The sequence below is a fragment of the Manacus candei genome, unplaced genomic scaffold, assembly GCF_025592945.1.
Source record: "Manacus candei isolate 608988 ecotype Guabito, Panama unplaced genomic scaffold, ASM2559294v1 h1tg000049l, whole genome shotgun sequence".
Lineage (NCBI taxonomy): Eukaryota > Metazoa > Chordata > Aves > Passeriformes > Pipridae > Manacus > Manacus candei.
This window is the reverse complement of record NW_026138097.1, coordinates 16,470,657-16,493,480: the sequence shown is the minus strand read 5'-3', so window position 1 is coordinate 16,493,480 and position 22,824 is coordinate 16,470,657. Positions and strand designations below refer to the sequence as shown.

At 38.6% G+C, this 22,824-nt stretch overlaps 1 protein-coding gene across 5 annotated transcripts in view; it reads right to left on the bottom strand.

The window, feature by feature from the left end:
- The window catches only part of LYRM4 (LYR motif containing 4), an 89,891-nt gene that overhangs the window by 37,654 nt on the left and 29,413 nt on the right, over positions 1-22,824 (bottom strand). The window contains exons 3-4 of one of the 5 annotated variants that reach the window (XR_007906547.1): positions 6,829-6,901; positions 5,754-5,856 (exon numbers count right to left, since the gene is read on the bottom strand). The exons of 2 other annotated variants lie outside the window; for them this stretch is intronic. The gene's annotated coding sequence lies outside the window, so the exon portion shown is untranslated. Of the gene's footprint in view, positions 1-5,753; positions 5,857-6,786; positions 6,902-22,824 lie in introns of all 5 variants that reach the window. 2 more of the 5 variants (XR_007906546.1, XR_007906545.1) reach the window with 2 other exon arrangements.

Here is a 22,824-nt window from a genome sequence, read left to right as displayed (position 1 = left end):
GAAGCATATTTTGCTTCACATTATAGCTCCAGTATCAGGTGTTTTCTCAGATCTCAAGGGTTACTACAACTCTATTGCAGAAAGTAAAGCTGCCTTAAAACATGTATGTATTAACTGGGCTACGATGCATTCAAATGTTGTTCATAATAATAAAGAGAATGGGCTAGATTGTAAGGCTTCATTGAAAACTGCTGCTTACATCTAGGCACACTCTATATAGCAAAAGGCCACTGTTACTACATGTAGAGCAAAACTAAGATCTAAACACAGTAGATGCAGACCTACCAACCCTTGAAGTGAAACACAACAGTTCTTTCAGTACTACAAGACCAAATGCACACACAAACAATAACCAACTGCAAAAGACACAAATATTTTTGTGGAGAAAGTGACCCTACTTCTATAAGGGTAGCAGTAGGCAATGCAACATCAATACCTGTGGTGTAATAACTATAGGTGGCTTGCGCACCTATTAAAAACTTGTGTGATCATCAGCTAATAGCTCAGTGTTGGCAATGGTTTCGATGGATGCCAGGTAACCACAGGACAGTTCTTCCCATTCTTCAAAGCATCTGCCATCCAGAAAGTGATCCAACAGCCTGGGCATCAATAGGAATACCTGCCTGTGTGGACATGACCTATGTGACAGTCATTGCACAGCAGATAATAAAGACAACAAATTTCTCTTACGCATGTATCATCACAAGGTCAGCAAGTACTTGTCAGAATTCCCATAAAGAACTGTATATAACCTGTGCTATCTTCCTTATTCTACATCAAAGCTTTCTGAAGAGGTAGTTAACTCTGTGTAATGAAACAAACAGTTATATATGTTAAAGATATGTCTGCTTCTTTGCAGACATGCAAAAATAGATTAAAAATGATCATTCAGGGAACTGCCTAATGTGGAGGAGGCACCCTTCAAACCCATTTTTAGAAAACAAAAGCATGTCTGTGATTACTTTCCTCACATGGTAAGAATGACATACACTTTTCTTCACTTTGCCCTCTACATGTTTATTCTGGAATACGACTTTTCATTCCCAGTTTAGCCTTTAACTGCTTCCTAAATGACAAACCGTGCTACAGGGAAAGGAGCTTTATGTTAAGACCAAAATTCTCAGCCAGCTTTGCCCTTCCTTGCTGGGCTGTATTTACAACCACACCTTACATTACTGAGTCTTGAGCAAGCACAAAGTGCCTGCACAACTGCTGCTGATTCAGAACTCTTCACCTGCAGTGAGACAGCCTGTTACACCCACGTTAAACAGGGGTAGGTGGCCATGTGAGACATAAAGCAGGGTAGCAGCAAAACCTGTGTTATAATTCTTGTTATGGCTTTGGGAATTAACTTTTGCTTTAATTTAAAAGACAAGACATTAAGAAGCCAAAAGCTCTTCCTTCACCCACAAGAAAAGACATTCAAGTCATATGTAGTGTTATTACTCACTTGAATCAACCATAATGCTTCAACATGTCCTTCCCTAACTGAAATGTCATCTATACTACACACTTTATAAATGAGCCTAATGAGTGAGAGGGATTTTTGTACTGCATTAAGGAAAATGTGAGCAAGGTTAAAAAAGAAGGGATGAAATTCTGACATCCCTTCCTGAGCTGAACACTGGCAAAACACTGCAACTTCCAGGGATATTGTGCTTCTGCTTCAACACCACATTGTAAAGGTATGAATGATGATTGATGCTTCCTCATCAGCTTAAAAGATTCTGGAGTGAAGATGCAGTCAGAGATTTCTGTGATGGAGCAAGTAAAAGTGACATAAAATGCTTTAAGTCCCTCTGGCAAAAGAGAGAGGCAACAGCCATATGCATCCTCTGGAGGAAGGCATGAGAGTACAACTGATATTGAAAGTAGAGTATGATAATTTTGTTCTTTTTTTAATTCCCATCATAAGCAGCTCTGCTACAGTTATCTAGAGCTATAGGGGATTCAGGACATTAAATATTCTACATTTAATAGTCTATAGTCTCTAATTATTTCTGCTGAATGGACTACTTCCCCTACACAGTACAAGGCAGCTGAACTCCTTCACAGTAGAGATGGGAAATGCCTGCTTGACACTTGGAACAGAATGACAGTGAATGATAAAGGGTTACCTTACCAGCTCTAGTACCTACTGTAATTAGAATTAGCAGTATGGCATTTTTTGCTTGATTCTCAGACAATATTAAAAGTCAGAAAACATCTGAGTGGAAAACTGAAGATCTAAATAAGCAGAGAAGAAAGCAAAAACACTCAAGGAATTAGAAGCCAAAACAAGGCTGAGGATGTTAAGTCTGTACCTAGTAGTTCTTATTTTTTCACCTCTTGGGTTGGGGGTAATGGAGCATTTTTAAAAATGCAAAAATACCTGACAAGTGCATTTATACGGGTATTTATAAAGTTTGAAAACAAACCCAAAACTAACCTCAGAGCAAATTATATGGGCACAGTATTCTGTTAATTTCATTACAGTTGTATTGTGAAACAAATCAACTCTCAGAATAGCAGTCTGAAAATAGTATTCACACATTATGTGAAATGTGTAATACTCGGCTTTTTGGATTAAGAGATGTAAAATTATTACAATTACCTCTACCTATAAATAATCTCTTTGTTTTTAAAAGTGTGTATAAATAACAACACTTCATAGAACTAACATTTAACTTCCTAGTTGAGAGAACTACCTGAAATAACTGGAAAGTTTAGTCCTTTAAGAGATGACTCATTTCATGATGAAGGAAATGTAAGGCACAGGTTCTCTAATGAACACAAGAATGAGGGTGGGCTACGAATTTTTTTATGGATATCACATCTCTATAAACATCAAAGGCTGACAAACAATCTTTCTCTTTTCAATAACTTGCCCTATGTGCATTTGCAGTGGGCAACCTGAGAAAGTAGCTTATGGGGAAGGGAGATCTTGGAGTTTCCAGGCATACAGAATCTGCAGAAGTTTGCTAAATATGGTATCCCCCACAGACAGCTCTGTGAAGTGGTTTGATGCCTGTGATCTCTGGACAAGGAACCAATGTGTCCTGTCCATGCGTGGGATATTCCCAGAGAGCAGCCAGATGACCCTGCCTTTTACAATCAGCAGAGGAAAGACTCATTCTGGGTCCCATGGAGAAAGGGAAGAAGCCACTGGAGGCCAAAAGTTACAATGCCAAAAGAGGAAAACATTTTGAGCACTGACAACGAAGCAAAATGAAAAAAAATGGAGCAAGCTGCTGCAGCAATTGAGCAGAGACCAAACATCAGATACTCAGCAGGAGTGAGAAAGAGAGAATTGTTCCTCAACTAGAAGAAATGGCCAAAAAGGAACAGAAACTGAGAGATCACAGGACAAAAAAATCAATGCAGAATGAAAACAGGAGCCCTCCTGCCCCTGAATCCTAGCTCCAGCCCAAGGCACTTGAGAGGAACTGTGATACCCATATTACTTTGTATAAACTACATCTGTTTACTATTAGAGTTACCAACAGAACATTTTTGGAGAATATTTCCCATGGATGATTGCACTTTTAATAGTGCATATAACAGAATATCTAGAATGCCAAGGTTTGTAATGACCCAACCAAACCTTTATGTAAAAAAATGAAGAGTAAAAAATAGCTATCCAAAATGCCCGTTACTCTGCTAACATCCTTCTACAAATATCCACATGCCACCTACAACACATCAATGAGAAAGCCTCAAGCTTGGAATGAAACAACAGTGATGGGAGAAAATAAATGGAAAAAGATGTCCTCTTGCTTTTTATCCCCTTCATTGCTTTGGATGTACACACTGTTAGGCCTTTCAGCTTTGTTTAATTATTTTGTGCAGGAGACTGGAATCCTTAAGTGTTTATATGTGCATGAGAGAGTGTGCAAACGTGGTGAAATTCAGTAGCTATATGGAGAAGTTAATAGGAATTTTTTTAAGCTATTTTAAACTATTCCTCCACTTCTACTGTTTCAATTTATCATTCCTTAAAATTCAATAAATCCATACCAAACCATTAAGTAATTTTGTATCTGCTTCAATAAGCAACATTTGATTAATGATAAGAAGAATGACTAGGGGTGGTATTACCACGAAGACCCATGCAGTGCAACATATTTTCTCCATCCTACTGGAAAAAAATATTGTGTAACTGAGACCAGTACTGTCTAGCAATGGCAGACCCCAGAGTGGAAATTCAAGGATGCCATTACTGTATCTGTGACCTGTGTGAAGGCTGCATAGATCTGCTGTTTTTTATCTCCCCCATGTGGTTAAGAAAGTTAGTAAATTTGCCTTAGAGCAGCAGCTTCCTTCTCCTCCAGAGTATCCTCGAGTCAGATGAAAAGACTAGTGGTGGTCTAGGAAAACTTTAAGGCTGAACAAAAATTCATTAAAAAAGCAGAAAGCACAGGAAATTCCCAGTCTCACAAGTAACTTAGTAACTCCACATATTCCCATGTAACCCCTAAATTTACCTCTTAACTCTCTTTCCGGTATACAAAGACTGAGTTACAACTTGAAATAGTACCGACGTTAGACAGTTTACAAGTGGGTTTAATCACGTAGGTACAGATTTACTAATAATTTATAATCCATTTTGTCTTTGAAATAACTAATATTTCAAGCAGCTGGTATCAGAGCTATCTCAACTAGTATAATCTCATTACAATTAATAGCCTCAAACCATTCAATTGCCATCTATCACTACTTCTCACACAGCACTGGTTACAGTTACTTTCCATTTTTCTTTAATGTCTCCTGTAAATTACAGTAAATAAGCAGATAACCTTCACCCTTTTAATTCTATGTATGTTTAAACAGTGGTGGAAAGGGTATGGAAAAAGAGGAGGAAATCCTTACTGTTATTTTACCTATGTTCTAAATCTGTTATAAACATTAATGTAGCTGTAGGCCAGTTTAGAGAGGATATAAACGACTGTCCTCTACTTTGCTCTTTTCTTCAATCATTAAAGTTTACTTAATATTCATGAAAAATACTTTTTATCCCTGGAAGCTAAAAGCCTCTCTTTATTCACAGACCAATTACACCTCTGGCTGTATCATAAATTACCTACATTATCAGGATAATATACCTATAACCTTATCTGGAGGACCAATCTTAGATACGAGAAAAGAGATTTGTTTTCATGCCTAATAATTAATAAAAATGCTTTGCTGTTTATTTTAGTTATAAAAAGTGCTCTTTATTTATGGTTGTTAAATATTACCAGGATGACTAGGAAATCTTTCAAAGTCAGTGAAAAATTTGAAATAGGGAATTTCTACTGCTGTTTGTGCTTACTGTTCACATGCATTGAATTTCCCAAGAGATATATATGCAGTCTGGTGATTGATCTTCCCAAAGAAAGGCCTAGCTGGAGGCAGCTGGCTTGAGTTTGGAAAAAGCAGTCACCAAACAGGCATCTTTCTCATTATGACAGGCAAGGGTGGCGTTGAAGGTGATATTAAAACACTTTTCTTGTCTTGTCAAAGCTGTCCCTGCAATGAGGATGAAACGCGCACAGTTTTCCACAAACTGAAGTTCAAAAGTACACCCGAACTTCTACTTCCATTGGGGGGGAAAAAAAAAAAAAGAAGCAGAATTTCATAGAAACAATTTAGCAATTACAACTTTTGCTTCAGGTGTAACCTTATGGATCCACCACTCTTTTATGCCCACAACTTTATTTTTCATTTCTTATGGCAAGTGGTGATGCTACAACAGCTAAGACTAACAGTTGTTTTAGTCAAATGTCCATTCTTACCCTGCAAAAGTTTTCAGAAAAATTCATGATGTTGATTGAAATTCCAGTGTTTATCTATTCCCAAAGCAGTATTTTCTCCCACGAAGTATGAGCAAGATTCTTCCTAGATCCAATAGGTGATACAGCGGAGACCCACAAATTAAAACATGTTTGTTTTAAAAATGATTTTAAATACATTGGTCTTAAAAAATAAGGCTAAAACAAATAGGCTTAAAATCTGAAAACTGATTTGGATAGAAATCTCTCCTAAGTAGTACTTAAATGTCATTTTCTACATGAAAAATAACTTGCAGCACATGTACCAGAGAATAGTTACATGATTACTTTTAAGAAAGAACAATGGAAATTATAGGTTTGACAAGTATATACCATGACCAAATTAAACATTGTTTTTCTGCTCTGCATAATTTACAGATACAGAATTTGCTTTTTTAAACAATACTGGCATTTGGAAATTGTTTATATCACAATAAAAGTATGCAACATTATTCCTGCTCAAGTTCCCAAGCTTTGTGTAGCTAGACAGTAGTGTTATCCTTAGTTCACTGTAATCATTTTTGTAAAGTTTCTTTGCACAAGTGAAAGAACAAAACCAATAATAAAGTTCAAGACACTACTGTTAAGAGTAGCTTTTAGCTCTGTAAACTCAATGAGTCACTGCTGATGCCTGTTAATATGGCAGTAGAAAATGGTACGAGCGCTAGCAAATCAGAGCAGCTTTGCAGTGATTTCCAGTCTATGTCACCTGCCCTTGTGGCCTTCAACCTTAAGAAAACCCAAGTTTGAATAGCAGTGGTCAAACACTTCCAAACACAGTGGTCAACACTTAGCCAGCTGTGTGCACTGTACAGGGATCTCCATGCCCACCATACAGTGAGTACTGTGCCATGGAATTGGCTGCACAAACAGGTAAGTGGCTTTTTAATATTATTATATTGCGCATGTCTCCTACGTTAAGTTTTAGATTGTATCTGTATACCAACTGTGTACAACTTCAAAGCTGTGCAATATAATAAAGAAAAATGCCACTTACCTGACTTTCCATAACTGGGTCTATAAGAATTCAGAGTCTCACTAGTATGCTAAATATCAGCATGTCATAGGGGAGCAAAGAGTCAGTCTTTTGACAACGAAGAATGTCATGTAGCCTACAAAAAAATTACAAATGGTTTTTGCTTCTCTAAAAGAAAAAACAACTATATTAATTTTTTCTGTTAAGTCAATCATTTAGGCTTTCCTTCCAAAGAAACAGAAAGTGTTTCTGTCACTTTCTGTCAATATTTCACAGGTGTTTCTGCCACTCCACATACCCTTTCTATATTCCTTTAGAAGAGATTCACTAATTTTCCTAAGTGTTTTTCCTAATTGTCATTTCTCTGTTGATAAATAAAGATAGCTCCAATAGATACATCTCTTTCTAAATATATTTAAACCATGTTCAGGGGTAGGAAAGAGTGTAACAAAGTTGGAAGAATTTCACAGCCAGACACAAAAAATTACTGTCAATAACCAAAATAATTGTTTGTAAAACTACAGAAAATATACTGCAGCTTTAGAACACTGTTTTAGTGTTCAATCAAGCTCAAACAGTAAAAATAAAAAAACACCTGTATTTTGAGAATGCATCAGTCCCGCAGGTGTCTTGACACAGTATGATAAATAAAATTAATGAAAATGTGACTTATAAAGGGCATGACAAAAAAAACAAAACCAAAATCAAACAACACAACTCTACCAAAAGCACACAAACCCAGAAAATCCTACTAAATTCTGAAAAACTGAAATCGCAGTGTGCCATCAATAAAATTTATACATCAAACTTTGATTACAAAAGTAAAAATTACTTGCCCTTTACATACACACAATACAGAGAGATATGCTGAAATATTGATATACAAAATAACAGCAAGCACTCTGAGATCCTCTTAGTGCAATGAAAGCTGATTTGGTGGGAAAAAAGTACGTTCAATTTTCTGCAGAGGCATACTTTACTTGTACTCAATAATCAGGCTAGACAGATACCTAATGCCCAAGTGTACAGCATCCTTTGATATGGAGTACAGAAACCTCAGGTACAGAACATTATATGGAGGCAAAATTCAGCCCCCTTCTGACTGAGGTCAACTGAAAACCAGCTTTACATGTGAGATCAATAGGCAAATGAGTAACATTTCTAGCCTGATACTATCTATGCAGTGGTAATTTGATACCACTGATTCTTTTAAGAGTATGGCTTATAATGATTTAATTTCCTTCCTATTCACAATATCTCCAATTCAAACAAACCAACCTCTATGATGTAAAACTGTTGGTTATTGGGGACAGACTACAGCAATATATTTTCCTCTGACATTACACAGTATTCCAGTTAACATTTCTTGACTCCAGTTTGACGTTCATTTTTGCAAAGATACGTGCCAGTGAAATAACAAAGGTTGAACTTCAGGTTTATAGTCAATTCCACACAAGCTCACAACAGAATTAAGAATAAAATGTTACTCAGTTTTAAACAACCAGAAAACTTCCACTGTGTCTCTGTAATGTCTGGCCAAAATGTTTCTATACTTGGTGCTTTTCAACAATAATCAAGAAATTCATTACCAATGCTCACAAGTTTTAACAATAATTTGCTCGATGTCTACTGCTTATTAAGGTTTCCATTCCCAGATGCTCAATGGAATTAGAATTCAAAACTGAGGAAGAAAAAAGTAAACTTGAATTTCTTCACAGATTACATAGGAACTAAAATAAACTCTTTGGGATCCTTGAGAACAAATTCAAAACTCCCATGAACTTTAAATCCAAGCCACTGTAAGCTGTCTAAAGGAAAGTTGAAAATCTAAAAGGCATTTCCTGAAAGAAAAATATACTCACAGTACCCAACACCAAAAAGCATTTTTATATTAAGCAAGCTGTAAACCAACTTTGGTACATATAAGTGAAGGATTACCTGCTTTAAGAAGGGAGAATCCAAGCAAACAGGCTAAGATAAAATGCATAAATCATGTTCTACATGACTGAAGTTTGTGGCAGAACCAGAATTAAAACGTGATTTTTCAAAAATTCTGTTCTTTCATTACCTCACAGTCTTCACAAGTTTCTTAGGTATCCAAAAATAGAACAAGCATGAATATACACAGCTTTCCCACTGTTATAGGGCAAAGGGATTACACTACTTTACTCTTGCCAAATTCCATTAATACTACTTAAATGTTTTCTTTCATCTCAGGAGAGACCTTTTCTCCAGTGTCAGGTCCTTCACATTCGTTCTTTAGCTGTGGCATTGCTCTCCATGCATCCTCTTTTTCACTAAATGGTGACTACCATTTCATATAGGGTACTGCAAAAATATCTATAATTAAAGTTGTGTCACAGAAGCATGGTCCTTACATGTGGTTTCAATCTTTTGGACGAAAAGACTACACCAACAACTATTTGTACCATGGGTAAAAAACCCTTAAATTGTTTATTAAGGAGCATTTTACAACAGCACCTGTTTGTTGCCTTATAGTTAAGTGCCCAAAGATAGCTTTGAAAGAAATGTGTTCCCACGAGTAAGGGCTATGCAGCAAACACATAACTCTCTCTTAAAATGCCTTTGAAAATTCTGGGGAGAGGAATGCATTACATGCCTTAGCCATTGTTTTCCAAAAGACTTCTGATGAAAAGAAAGCATGAGTTTAGTTAAAGGTTAAAACAATCATATACTAGCACTAATAATCTCTGAAGATACCAAACCCATCAAATACTAAAACCAATAACAACCACTAAACCCCCTACTACGTGTTTTATACGGGAAAGAACACCCGAATCTTCCACAATACCCCTACAAAAAATTGTATCATGAAATCACTAAACACTGCAGGACTATTACATATTTTGGACCCTCCAAGGAGGCTGCAAGGTGGAGCTGTCATGAGTGGGAATATCCTTCATTCCTCTGATGTGGCTCCAGTGGGAACCAGAAGTTCATCAGGTAGGGAGTCAAGAAAGTGCAGTCTATCTGCAAAATACAATGTTTTACTGATACCCTCTTCATCCTTCCCACCTGCCTGTGATACAAGACTTCAACACCCCATGTGCAAGTCCTGGGATACAGAGACACTCACTCGCTCCAATTGTGGGGTAACAACTTGCTCCCCCTTCCCTCCAGAGAGGTGCTGGAGAGAGCAGTTATGGGACCACATCAGGAGTGCAGTCCCCTGCAGAAACACCATCAAGGTGGGCTGAGCAGTGCCCTGAATTGTGTAGAGTCACTGTTTTGTACCTTTGGTATCATTCACTGTCACATACAGTTGTAATTGGTTTGCTGTCTATCTTGGTAGCCTTATCTTCTGATATGTAACCATAAGCTTCTTGTATTTTAGTTCAGTAACAAATGGTAGAAACAAGTCAAAATAACTGTGTGTTGATACCTACAGCACAGGACAACAGTCTGCTAACAAGAACAGACTAAGTATTCGTAGAAACCACAAGTTTGGTGCATTTTTGTACTCACTACAATAGCAGCAAAATGCTTAATTCTAAATATACAGTATCACAATCCAAACAAATATTTGAAAATTGATATTTCCATTCCTGTCATCCCAAAATTCCCTGTTGCTTTCACAACCAGAAAGAAAACCGATATTGAATTTTCAAAGAGGTTAATACCTCCAAAATCTGAATCTCAGCTAAACCCCAATTGGAAAATTTTGGCAAAAAACATGTTTCTAAAAGTGGCCCGGTATATCAATATAGTACAGCACAGATTTTTACTAAGGGTGCGATTTTTATCTCAATGGGATATTGGAAACGGCATTGCAGCATCATTTGAGTCACAGTCTCCTGAATGGGATAATAAAGAGCAGGAACATTAATGCAAGAAATGTCATCAGCTCCTTCTCCTCTTCTTGGGTTTCTTGGCACTTGAACCATGTTGTCACATTACTTAATCCAAAACCAATACAAATGTGACCTGGAGACACAGACGGGCAGAACAGCCAGCTGGAGCAGAGCAGACGTGGCTTCCTATTTCAGACCTGCCTCTTACAGAAACCTTCTTTTGTCGTTAAGTTGCTCTTCCGGCTTTTTTTTTTTTTTTTTTTATTATTCTCCTTTTAAAACACGAATTGAAGGATAGTAAGGTTTAAGATCAGAGTTTAAAATTATCTGGAGGTGGATAAGCACATACATATATAGAGCAGCCAAAAGGAAGGAGTGCACAGCACAGTACCTAAATAAGGGCACGCTACCCAGAGCCATTTAAGATACGAGCAGAATAGCAGGAGCAACTCCAGGAAAAACCTCTGCATGCAGTCTTCTTCATTATGAAGACTGAGTACACAAAAAGTATGTGAAATGTTTACAGCTTTGTTTGCTTTTCCCCCTCCGACTGATCCCAGGATTAACAATTAGTCCACGAAACCAAAGGTAAAAGTCCAGTAGATCATATGATGCTTGCTGTATCTGCCCAAACTCCTAGCATTTCCAAATCAGAAATATGTGCAATTGATTCTTTCAATATAGGAATATTTCCAGAAGAGACACTGCTTAAATGGATCTCAGTAACACAGAATTTACATTGTCCCCCCTCAATGTGACTTCTACTAACTGCCCTGTTTATCCAATACTATATAAAAGAAAACAAATAGGAATCTGAAATCCCCCTATTACCATTCCAAGGAAATGTCATGGAAAGATTCTTTGTATTAAATCAGGAGATCAAGTTCTCAGTTCTTTGAAAAATTTTAGATGGGACTGGGAAGTATTTAACGGTTTCTATTACAAAAGTGTTCTGACCTGATGGGTTCATTGTGAACACTACACTTAAGAGACTGAGAGTGGTAAAGAGTGGAACATTTATAAATAAATGTAATAATATCACAGTTAAAATTCAGGTCAAAATGCCAAGTCTTTCTAATACCATAGTCAGACCTCCTCACCTCCTGCTTTCTGTGCAAGGAAGAGAGATGAAACTTTCTATTACTTACCACAATGCAGGACATTCTGCCTAGAAATTTTAAAAACTGCTAAATTTCTGTCTCTGTAATCCAAAAAACCCCAGATTTTGAGTGCAGTGAGTTTTCTTAACCATTGAATCTATATTCCATGCTGGGATATCCTGCATCCCACATTGTGCAGTTTGATGGATGATTGTAATAGCTAGGGTAAAATTGGTATGTGGAATTGAAATTTTTTGCAAGAGTGGCAGGATTTTAAAATGTTATATCTAGGCTAATGAGTGTTAAATATATGCTGTTTGACATCTGAAAGCAGACTGATTCATAAATGCTATTACAATTCATAGAGCACTTCAGAAGGCCCTGGGCAATGGCAATTCATACATGTAAATTGCCAAGAGTTGGCAAGGAAGCTAGGTTTCATTTTTGCTGCTTTACCAAAATCCTGCAAAGAAACCATTACTTCACAGCTGAGATCTACAGGAAAACTATGGGAAAGTCTATCTGAATCACAGGAGTTTTTATCTAAATAACTCAAGCCAGATTCCTACTTTAGTTGAAAAAAACCCCAAAGGGCTATCTGACTATTCACTCATGTTTCTACAGTTAATACACAAACTATTATAAATCAAACCTGGAATTTGGAAGACTTCATGTCTCTATGACTAGAAGTCAAGTTTGAAAAACAAGTTCCAGATCCTACCATCATGTGATGTAGACTCTGATCTTTTCAAAGTACAGTTTAAATACCAATTATAGCAGGAAATCACACATAAACACTTCATTATTTCATTTACAAAGCAACAGTCTGATTATGTCTCAACATTGACTCAGGGTAGTGTTAACCCAACTCAGAAACTGCAAGCTCAAACTACAGCAGGCTTCAGAATCAAAATTTTTGAAATGCTTCAGGTCAGTAACATCATTTCACAGCCACTCTCCTGGCTCACAGCCACTCTCACGGCTCTTGCTGCTGGGTTGCGTGGTAGGTGTGCATGGATTTGTTTGGTGGTTGTTTTTCTTTTTTTTTTTTTTCTCTCTCCAACTCAACTAGATCCAGCAATGGTTTCCAAACAATCAAAAGCCATTGCTGCTGCTGCCAGCAGGAACGTTCTAACCCAGACAGAACCCCCCAAGAAGGATGCAGCTGTTCAGGTCACTGGCTGTTGGGAGTGCCTGAGCCTGGCGTTAGTACCAGAGGACAGTGTGGGAGACGCCTGCGTACGGTGCAATCAGGTGAATAATTTGCTCTGTTTAGTGTCAGAGCTTAAAGAAGAAGTAGAGAGGCTAAGGAGTATTAGGGGTGATGAGAGAACTGGCAGAAGAGCTCACCAAGCAGCCCTCTATCATTTATCACCAGTCCTGGCTCACCAGGGAGGTCTCAGATGATTGGAAGCTGGCTAATGTAATGCCCATCCACAAGAAGGGCCAGAAGGAAGACCTGGGAAACTACAGGCCTGTCAGCCTGACCTCGGTGCCCAGAAAGGTTATGGAACAGATCATCCTAAGTGTGATAAACAGGAAGCTGAAAATGAGCCAGCAGTGTGCCCAGGTGGCCAAGAACGCCAGTGGCATCCTGGTCTGTATCAGGAATAGTGTGGCCAGCAGGACCAGGGCAGTGATTCTGCCCCTGTACTTGGCACTAGTTAGGCCGCACCTTGAGTGCTGTGTCCAGTTCTGGGCTCCTCAGTTTAGGAAGGACACTGAGGTTCTGGAAAGTTTCCAAAGAAGGGCAACGAGGCTGGTGAAGGGACTGGAGCACAGGCCCTATGAGGAGTGGTTGAGGGAGCTGGGGTTGTTTTAGCCTGGAGAAGAGCAGGTTCAGGGGAGACCTTATCACTCTCTACAACTACCCGAAAGGAGGTTGGAGTGAGGCAGGGGGTCGATCTCTTCTCCCCAGGCAACCAGCAGTAGGACAAGAGGGCACAGTCTTAAGCCTGTAAGCCTTAAGCTGTGCCAGGGGAGGGTTTTTAGACCTGGAATTGCCTTTGTAAAACATCTTTTGTTGCTCCTCATTTCCAATCAATCACACGTGGGCAAGAGGACATATCCCACTGTACATATGTTAGCTGACTCTGCTCATAAGCAGTGGAATATCCATACCAGTAATTTTCTTCTGTACAGAGACTGGCTTATTTGGCAGCAATGAATGCCATGGGCACAGAACTGTAAATGCCTGCATGTAAGTGCCTTCCTATCTGGAGATAGGCACACATGTCTGTGCATGACACTTCAGGTAGACATTCTGCATCCCGGGAAAAATGGTGCAAGAAGATAATGGACCAAGAGGGTGGAGATGAGTAAGTCTGAAGCTCGTTAGAGTGTAGGAAACCAAATACCAGGCAGGAGCATTCAGCTATGTCCAGGCTGGTCCTCTGAAACTGCCAAGGCCTGAGCTATCAGTTATGCCGAGGTAGAGAAACATTAACTATTACTTTATGTTCACAGTCAAGAAGAACCTATCTAGCCCCACACTTAAAAGACTGGTCCATCATGGTCCCAAAATACTCATCATGTGATCCAGTTACAAAGTTTTAAGCCATCTCTTCATTTGCTAAGAAAGAAACGGCCACGATGTACACAGCTCCATCACTACAAACAGAAAGCCGACATTTCAGACAGTGGGTCTGATTGCAAAAAGGAGGGTGTTGTGTCCAGAAACTTACAGTACAGCTAGTGTAGCTCATGCAGGGTTGATACTGAAACTGCACTGACTGAGTCTGTCAAAGTCACACAGAATTACACAGAGAACCGTGATCACAGCACTCTGCTGGGCATTATTTACTGTACTGATCTACATCCAATACCTTAGTAACAGCTCTATCAGTAGCATGCTAAGCATAAATTTGCATTCATACAAGAAACGCCACATTAGCAACATTGTTCTGAAAGTCAGGTTGCAAAAGACGTGGTATTAACCTACAAATGCAGGACCCTAAATATATACACCTCACTGTGATGAGTTGCAAGTTGTCATTTTTATTACAAAACACAGGACAGTGGGCATTCAGTGTTTCTCCCCAAGTGCCTAAGAGATCTCCTTTAGCTGTACATCTATTCCACAACCCTAGAAGCACTAAGCTAAAATGAACTTTGCCTGTTAATGAGTGTTAAAAGGAGCATTGCATGTTAAGGAATACCAGTTTTTAAGAACTGAAAAGACTGAATTTAATGCACGGTTGGATGAAAAGCAAGGAAAGGAAACACAAGTCTCCAATTATTCTGCAATAAGACAGGCTATGTTTTTATTCCCTTTGCTGAAGAGACTCAGGAAAGCATTACTTTAAAATCATGTTAAAATGAGAAGGAAATGGCATCTAAAACAGCTTCACTTCCTACTTAGGGTAGACCTGAGAGCAAGGGGAGCAAGCATGTAGGAAGGAGAGTGCTTGAAGAAAGGAATAAAAGCACAGTAGCTCGCACTTTTCTGCAATAACATTATGAGCCTGCTGAGAGCAATTACAATAGCACAGACAGCACTTGCTTTATTGTGATCTTATTGAATTAAATCTGAGGAAAAAAACTCTGAGATTCAGCAGGGAATTTATTAGAAAATTTTAATGCCAACCTAAATCTGATCCAAAGGCCTCCATATTAAAGGTCATATCCATTACTATATGGTGGGAAACCTTGGATGTCTCTGGTCCTATGTTCCGCCCTTTCTCAGTTTTGTTTTCTTTTGTAAGAGTAGGTCAGACTCTCCTTCTCTCAGCTTCACAGCAATCTGTATTAGAGGTACAAGACTGCTATTTACATTTTAAAAAGCCTTAGCTAGCAAGTCAAATAAAGAACTCCAATCTTACTTTTTTAAAAAAGTTGAAAACGAAAACAAAAATCAAGTGGAACTCATGAAATTAGTGCGCTGTGCAGTTGGATTTTTCCATTTTAGGTGGATATACAAAACATGTGACCTGATCTTGCCTGAATTATCTGCCACTCTTTCCAGATCAACTGTCATCCTGATAGGGCAGTCAGGTATGAACTGACTACTGACTTGCACGGAATAGTAAAAGCTGTGTAGTGTTTTTAAAAAACAAATTCTCAACTCTTGATTGCTACAAACATTTGAAATTGGAAGTACCATCACTGAAATCTGATCAGCTGACCTTCACTGGTCTAGTGGAAGTGTCCCAGCCCATGGTAGAGGGGTTGGAACCAGATGATCTTTGAAGTCCCTTCCAACCCAAACCATTCTGTGATTCTATGAAAGGCTCCTTGTTTGCATGTCAGTGAACACAACGGTGGCAATGGTTACTGAGCACTTCTGAAGCCCCATCATTCCCCTACACAAAGCTTTCAGCTTTACAACAGGAGATGCACATGCTAAGCACCTGTGAAAAATATAAAGTGCACTGTGTAGCTCCACAGTGCTCTTCAGTTTCCCTGAAGGAAGTATTCCCTACAGATTTGCAGCACAGCTACTTGAAGTTACTCTTCTTTTAGCTGAAGATTTAGGAAATGAATAGAAACATAGATGGCTGGTACTTTACTAAAAGATGAAAAAGACCACAAGTTCTACTTTAACACCGTATTCAATTTTTCAAATATGAAACTGTATTAGAAGGAAAAAGTTCATGTTCTTGAATGCTTATGTAATTTTGCAGCTTACATTCTAATGACTTCCAGAGTACCTTGAGCTCTCAAGTGCCCATATTAGTCAGCATAAATATGTGAACACAAGTCTGGATGCTTGTTTTAAATCTCCTCAAGGTACTCTCTGAACAAAAGAGTCATCCTCTCTTCTCAGCCTATGAGATTATACATTATGGATATTCACTGCACCCCTTACTTTATCAGTAGCCCCAGTATTCACTCAACGTAGGATGTCTCAGAAAAGGAAGAAGGTTGAAACAAAAGTTTCCTGTACCACGCCCACTTACGTTTGAAAATACATCCCATCTGATGAGCTGGTAGCAGCAATTTCAGCCTTCCTCCAAAGTACTGGAAAACCTGACAACTGAACTAGGAGGGGGAAGAGGTGCTCCAGGTGCCAGAGTAGAGATATCCATACATCCTGTGGTGCAGACCATGGTGAGGCAGAATGTTCCCCTGCAGCCCATGGAGGTCCATGGGGGAGCGGAGATCTACCTGCAGCCCGTGGAGGACTCAACAGTGGAGAAGGGGAATGCTCAAAGGAGGCTGTAACCCCATAGGAGGCGCTGAAGCAGGCTCCTGGCAGGACTGTGGACCTACGGAGAGGAGCCCACACTGGAGCACGTTTGCTGGCAGGACTTGTGACCCTGAAGGACTGCAGCCCCTGGGAATGACTCACACTGGATAAGTGCATGATAAACTGTCTCCCAAGGGAGGGACCCCATGCTGGAGCAAGGGAAGAATGTGAGGAGTGGCCCCTGAAGAGGAGGGAGCAACAGAGACCAGGTGTGATGAACCAAATGCAGCCTGCATTTCCTGTCCTCTGCACCATTTGTCGGGGAGGAAGCAGAGAAAATTCGGAGTAAATTTAAGCCTGGGAAGAAGAGAGGAGTGGAAGGAAGGTGTTCTTAAGATTTGGGTTTGTTTCTCATTACCCTTCTCTGACTTGATTGGTAATAAATTAAACTAATGTCCCCAAGATGAGTCCGGTTTTCCTATGAGTGCAATTTGGTGAGTGACCTCTCCCTGACCTTATCTCAACCCACAAGCCTTTCATTGTATTTTCTCTCCACTGTCCAGCTGAGGAGATAGAGCAGCTTTGGTGCACACCTGGTGTCCACTCAGGGTCAACCCACCACACAGCCAAACTAAATTTAGTTTCATATACACCTCAGGTACCTTAGCAGATTTGAAACCAAAAGTGCAAATACAATTTGAATGCCATTGAAAGGTCACCACTTCTTAAAGACTTGTGTTCACACAGTCATATGCTGACCTGAGCTTACCCTTCTAGACTTGGATGTGAATGACCTCTAGTTCAGGACCTGCGCAGCACTACCCATCAAAAGAGATTGATTGCACACACTTGTTTTAATGCAATTTGATTTGATAACTACTGTAATTTTGTTCATTAGATACCTGTTTCTTATCAGTCTTGTCAAAAAGGGAAGGAGAGGCTTAATTTCTTACTTACAACATTTGCAAGAAGTCAACAAAATGGCTGCTAGATTAAACTGGAAATATTTAATACTTAGTCTTTTCATATAAAATCTAGCCTTGATGCTAGAGTACAGACATCTTAGTTTTGTACACTGACAAAATCTCTGGGTTTGAATTTTTTTTAGGACTTGAGCAACATATGATTTCAGTTAGTAAGAAGAGGATAGGAACTGCAGAAATAGAAATTTCAGCAATGACACCAGGTAGGATGGCATCAGATATTGCATACTAGTGTTTAACTCATCTCTTTGCCAGCCATTTTCCTATTAAACAAGTTCAAAAAAGTGAAATAATAACTATCAATCTATTAATAACTTTAAGTTAATAACTTTAAGTACTTTAATTAATTTTAATTAATAACTCTAAGTACTTTAGAATACTAAGAGTATTATGTGAGTATGGAGCTGGGATAGAGAACAAGAAAGGCAAGAGGAATGGGAACGCAGACATATCTGATCTTGAATTGCTCAAATGACAGGGAATTTTGCTAATTGCATCAATATTTGAATGTTTAAATCAGTCCTTTTGTTTTCTGGGACTGAGAGGTTGGTGAATTTCTTACTCACCTCTTGATAAAGAGGATTTGTTATCCTCAGGTTGATATTCTTTTCCTACTGTTTCAACTGATTAAAGAGGTCAGTCACATTCATTCTATAGGTTTTCCAACTCCTCTTTCCCAATATTGCTCTTTCCCAATATAAGCATTTATTTTTCTAATCTCATTTTCACCTTAAACAAATGGTGTATATGTAATACAAATGCTGTATTTTTATCTATGTAAAATATTATTTAATTCTACAGCATTTCAGATAATAACTACTTTAGTCAACATTTCCACTTACAAGTAGCATTGTAAAATTAGGCTCTACACAGTAGGACATTAAAATAATTAATTTTGTATCATATTTGAGTTTAACAATGTTAAGGACTTTTATCTGAATTTTTGTATATATATATATGTTTACTTGAAAATCTGCAGTTCAACTTAAGGATCTCAGTTAAAAAGACAAGTGAAGTTGCAAAAAATACAAACAGCTGCTTCCCTACTTCTGTTTTTTCCTATCCTGGAGTTCACACTGGCTCTCACTTACGTAGAAAATAACAGCATTAACTACTAAGTCTTTCTTCACTATTAATTAGGCAGGGTTTTTAGTTTAGTATTGTCTTCTATGTAGCCCATAAAACATGGTAAGACTGACACAATGTGATCAGCATCCTGCCAGCTTTCTGTCTAGGCAGATTTCCTCCTCCAGAATACTGCTGCTTAGGTGTAAAGGGAATAGAGAACAGATTGAGTTAGATGATAAAGGGATAGTGTTGTAAGACTAGGAATATCGTGTCTTAATTCCTGCTCTAAGCATATTTTGCAAACCTGGGCAAATAATTTCGTTCCCTAGGAGCCCAAGTCTTTAAATACATGGTTAAAGTTCAACAAAGTTCCTTAATTTCCACCTCAATATCTTAAAGACATCGGTGAAATGTACAGCTAAATCGGGCTACTTCTGTAAAGGAGCAGTAGCACGAGTAATTCTCTCTGCCCTCTGCCTTGCCTGCACAGCTGAGAGAATAGAAAAAGTCCCAGCTTTGACAAGTCCCTGGGGATGACACAAGAAATGTATGAGTACTGTCATACTCACAAAATTATTAGTAATAAAACAAGCAGTTTGAAAAGACTTACTTCCTTTTTTTCCCCATAAAGCATACCATACATGTGGCAAAGGTATGTTACTGTCAATGGGCTAGTTCTTCAGTGTTATTCTACAGCACAACTTAGCATACCAATTTTTTCTCCTCTTCCCCCATGAGCATAGATACATCATTTTAAAAGCAATTTACAGCATGTCAAACTGCTTAAGGAGACTCTTAAAAATCTAATGTATGAAGTTAACCATTGGCATGATTTATTATTGATGTTCCACTGTTACAACTTGACAATTAAGAAATATTGATAAATGTAAACACATTATTGATGTCAATTAAAAAGCACAAGATTGATTAACCTCCCAGAGGTATACTGGCGCAAGCAGCTAGACTAATCACTCCCAGTAAGTATTCACTACTGACAAATGTGTATAGAAATTAGACTTCTGAGAGACCAAAAGTACTTTCAAATAAAATTAAGATAATTTGAACACAGAACCAAAGCATTGGGTCAACAACAAAATCAACAAAATTACAAACGAGATCTGTATTAATGTGAAAAGCTAACTGATTAAGTCATATAATGCTCTCATTAACCACACGTTTGGACAAAAATATGGTTAAAAATTACCAAAGCAACTGCTCAGCAGTGAATTATGCTCACAGGAGAAAAACTATGAATGTATTATTTAGCCACTATACTGCAATATTCATAACTGCTCTGGTGAGGGACAGGATATTATTTCTACAGCATAAACAGCAGATCTTTGTTTCAAACTACGCATTTATGTACTTTCTAGGGGTGACCAAATTATAAAGGTGAACTTGAAACTCTGGTTCACTCCCTGCAAAGAAAATAGCCTAGGAAGGATGTTCAGGCAGCCCATACCTAGAAGAGGGGAAACATATATCTGATGTACCCCAGAGAAAATAACAACAAGAATTAGTCAAATTTAAATGTGACTGGAAGAGTTTAGGCTTCTTTTTTCTTCTGCTTTTTACTTGCTTTCAGAATGAATGTACTGGCATAATGCCTGTCACCAAGATGAAGGGCACTGCAGCTATAGCCTTTAATGGACAAAAAAACCCCAGGCTCACCTCAGAAAGCACAGAGCTAAAGACAGCAGCAATGCACCAAGTGCCAAGGAGACTGCGTAAACACTAATTAAACTTCTCTCTACAGTCTTGTCTAGAAAACAGTTTTCCCTGCTTAAACTTCCAAGGGCTGGATGAGACATGCTGATACTTGAGTCTAGCAACTTCCTTCCCTAAATCTTGGCCTTCATAACAACTTGATGGACCAAAGACATTTTCCTCAACACAAGCATCTTACTGCATAGACAGTAGACAGAATCTGAATTACTGCAAAAAAGGTAATATTGAAACATAACACATTAATGATAAAGCTTCTTTGTTTGAAAGAGCTTTTATGTGAAGGCCAAACATAAGTTTATTGTCAAAATAAAACCAGACCACTGTGAATTTATCTGGCTGCAAATTCAGTCAAATGGTCTTAGTGAGAGAGACCCTGTTTGGTGCTATGATAAACCACAGGGATATTCAGTGGACCCCCAGAAGATTACAATATATGCAGGCACACCAGACACAGAGGACAGAGAAGAAGGCTTCCTTTTCTATTTTTTTTTTTTTAGGTAACTGGGTTTTTTTTCAGATTTTTATTAAATGACAGTTAACATTAGTGGATTTTATAAACAGCTTTCATTTTGACAAGTATTTTCAAAATAAGAAAAAAAGCATCACCTTTGCAACCGGAATAATGGAAGAGTTTTAGTGACTGAACCAACAGAAGAAGCATGAAGATAATAAGATGGGGAAATAAAAACTACTCATGAAACCAGATTCTTGAAGCAAATAGGACAAAGAGGAGCTCTTTGCGGGCTGCCTTTATGCTGAGAATGAACAAGAGAATAAATTCTTTAGACTTGACAAACTATCCGTGAAAGAAACAAACAAAAGAAAGGCACCTGATTTAGAGTGGCAGGGGATGATTTTACAGCACATTTTCAGTGTGCTGAGAAGCATCTGAAAGGTCAGAAAAGAATTCAAGTAGCTTAAGGAGGAGCTAAAGTGCCTTCTCTTCCCGTTGTTAGCTGTAAAGGGAGAAAATGTAACTGTAATATACGGAGAGAGTGATGAATGAGCACGGGGGGGGGGGACACAAAAGAAAATGTCATTAAAAAAACCCACTGTACCACAGCTACAGGACCAGGTGACTTGTTGGATAGTGAGGGTGTCAACATCAACATCGTCATCCTGAACTACAGACTGCAATTCAAGGGCAGCAAAACACAGTCCTGGGGATCAGAGGCACCAGACAAATGTGCCAAAGCTCCTCCTGGAGGGAAGTGTGCCTGCTCAGTTGCTGCTGCGCCACTGAACTGAACACTGTCTCCTTTTCATAAGCAGTACAAAACCAGGAAGGAAAGTTTTCTGAGCAAGGAAAAAAGAAATAAAACAACAACAGATTAAAAAGACCAACAAATGGTGGTAGATCAAGAGATCACTGGTGTAACAACAGCACTTTTCTTTGTTACTCTTTTCACAAGTCCTCCAAACAGCAATCTCTTTAATTTCCTGAAGGTCTAGCTGTACATAAAATGGGTTTACCCCTGAAAAGGGATGCTCATTGAGAGATCAGTGATCTGACGTAAGCATAAGTCACATTACACATATAAGGCTGTTACTAGGTTATATGTTTCATAAATAACACACAAAATTGCCATACTTTTCCTTTTCCTATTCAGTAATAAAGAGATGGCTCCACAAATGTTCTGCTCTGCAGCAGACCACATACAGCAAGAAAGACAAAAAGTTACTCAAAGGTTAATATAATTTAATGCAAGAAACTCAATCTTCAAACCCTCCCTCAATGGGCACCGCTATAAACCAGACTGACAGGCATCAAAGCAAGATCACACGGTCAGATTAGTAACACAACAGAAGTAATTTGACCTGTGATCAAAACTTCAGCACTTATTTCTGCTTCCTCTCTCTTGACACTATGTTTTATTTGTACTAAGAACCACAAGCACTTGCTGTTACCTCATTTGGAAGAGGCCCCCCTCAAAGTTTTATTGCAACAGCCACCCCTAAGAACCATATTCATTTACACACTGGGCTGAACCCAGGAGAACTGGAAGCACAAGGAATGAGTGGCAGATGAACTCTTCTGCCTGAAAATGTGAGCCTTCTTTGCTTCTGAAGCTTTCTTGAGCACAGAATGGTTAGTGCTGCTAACTATTTCAAGGAGCTACTGACCAGCCAGGCTGATAAAACTTACTCTTTTCTATGTGGAAGTTTATACCTAACATTTGTTTGACTGGATGTGACATACTGCCACTCCAAATTGCTCATGAGAAAGTAAGTCCTTCTCC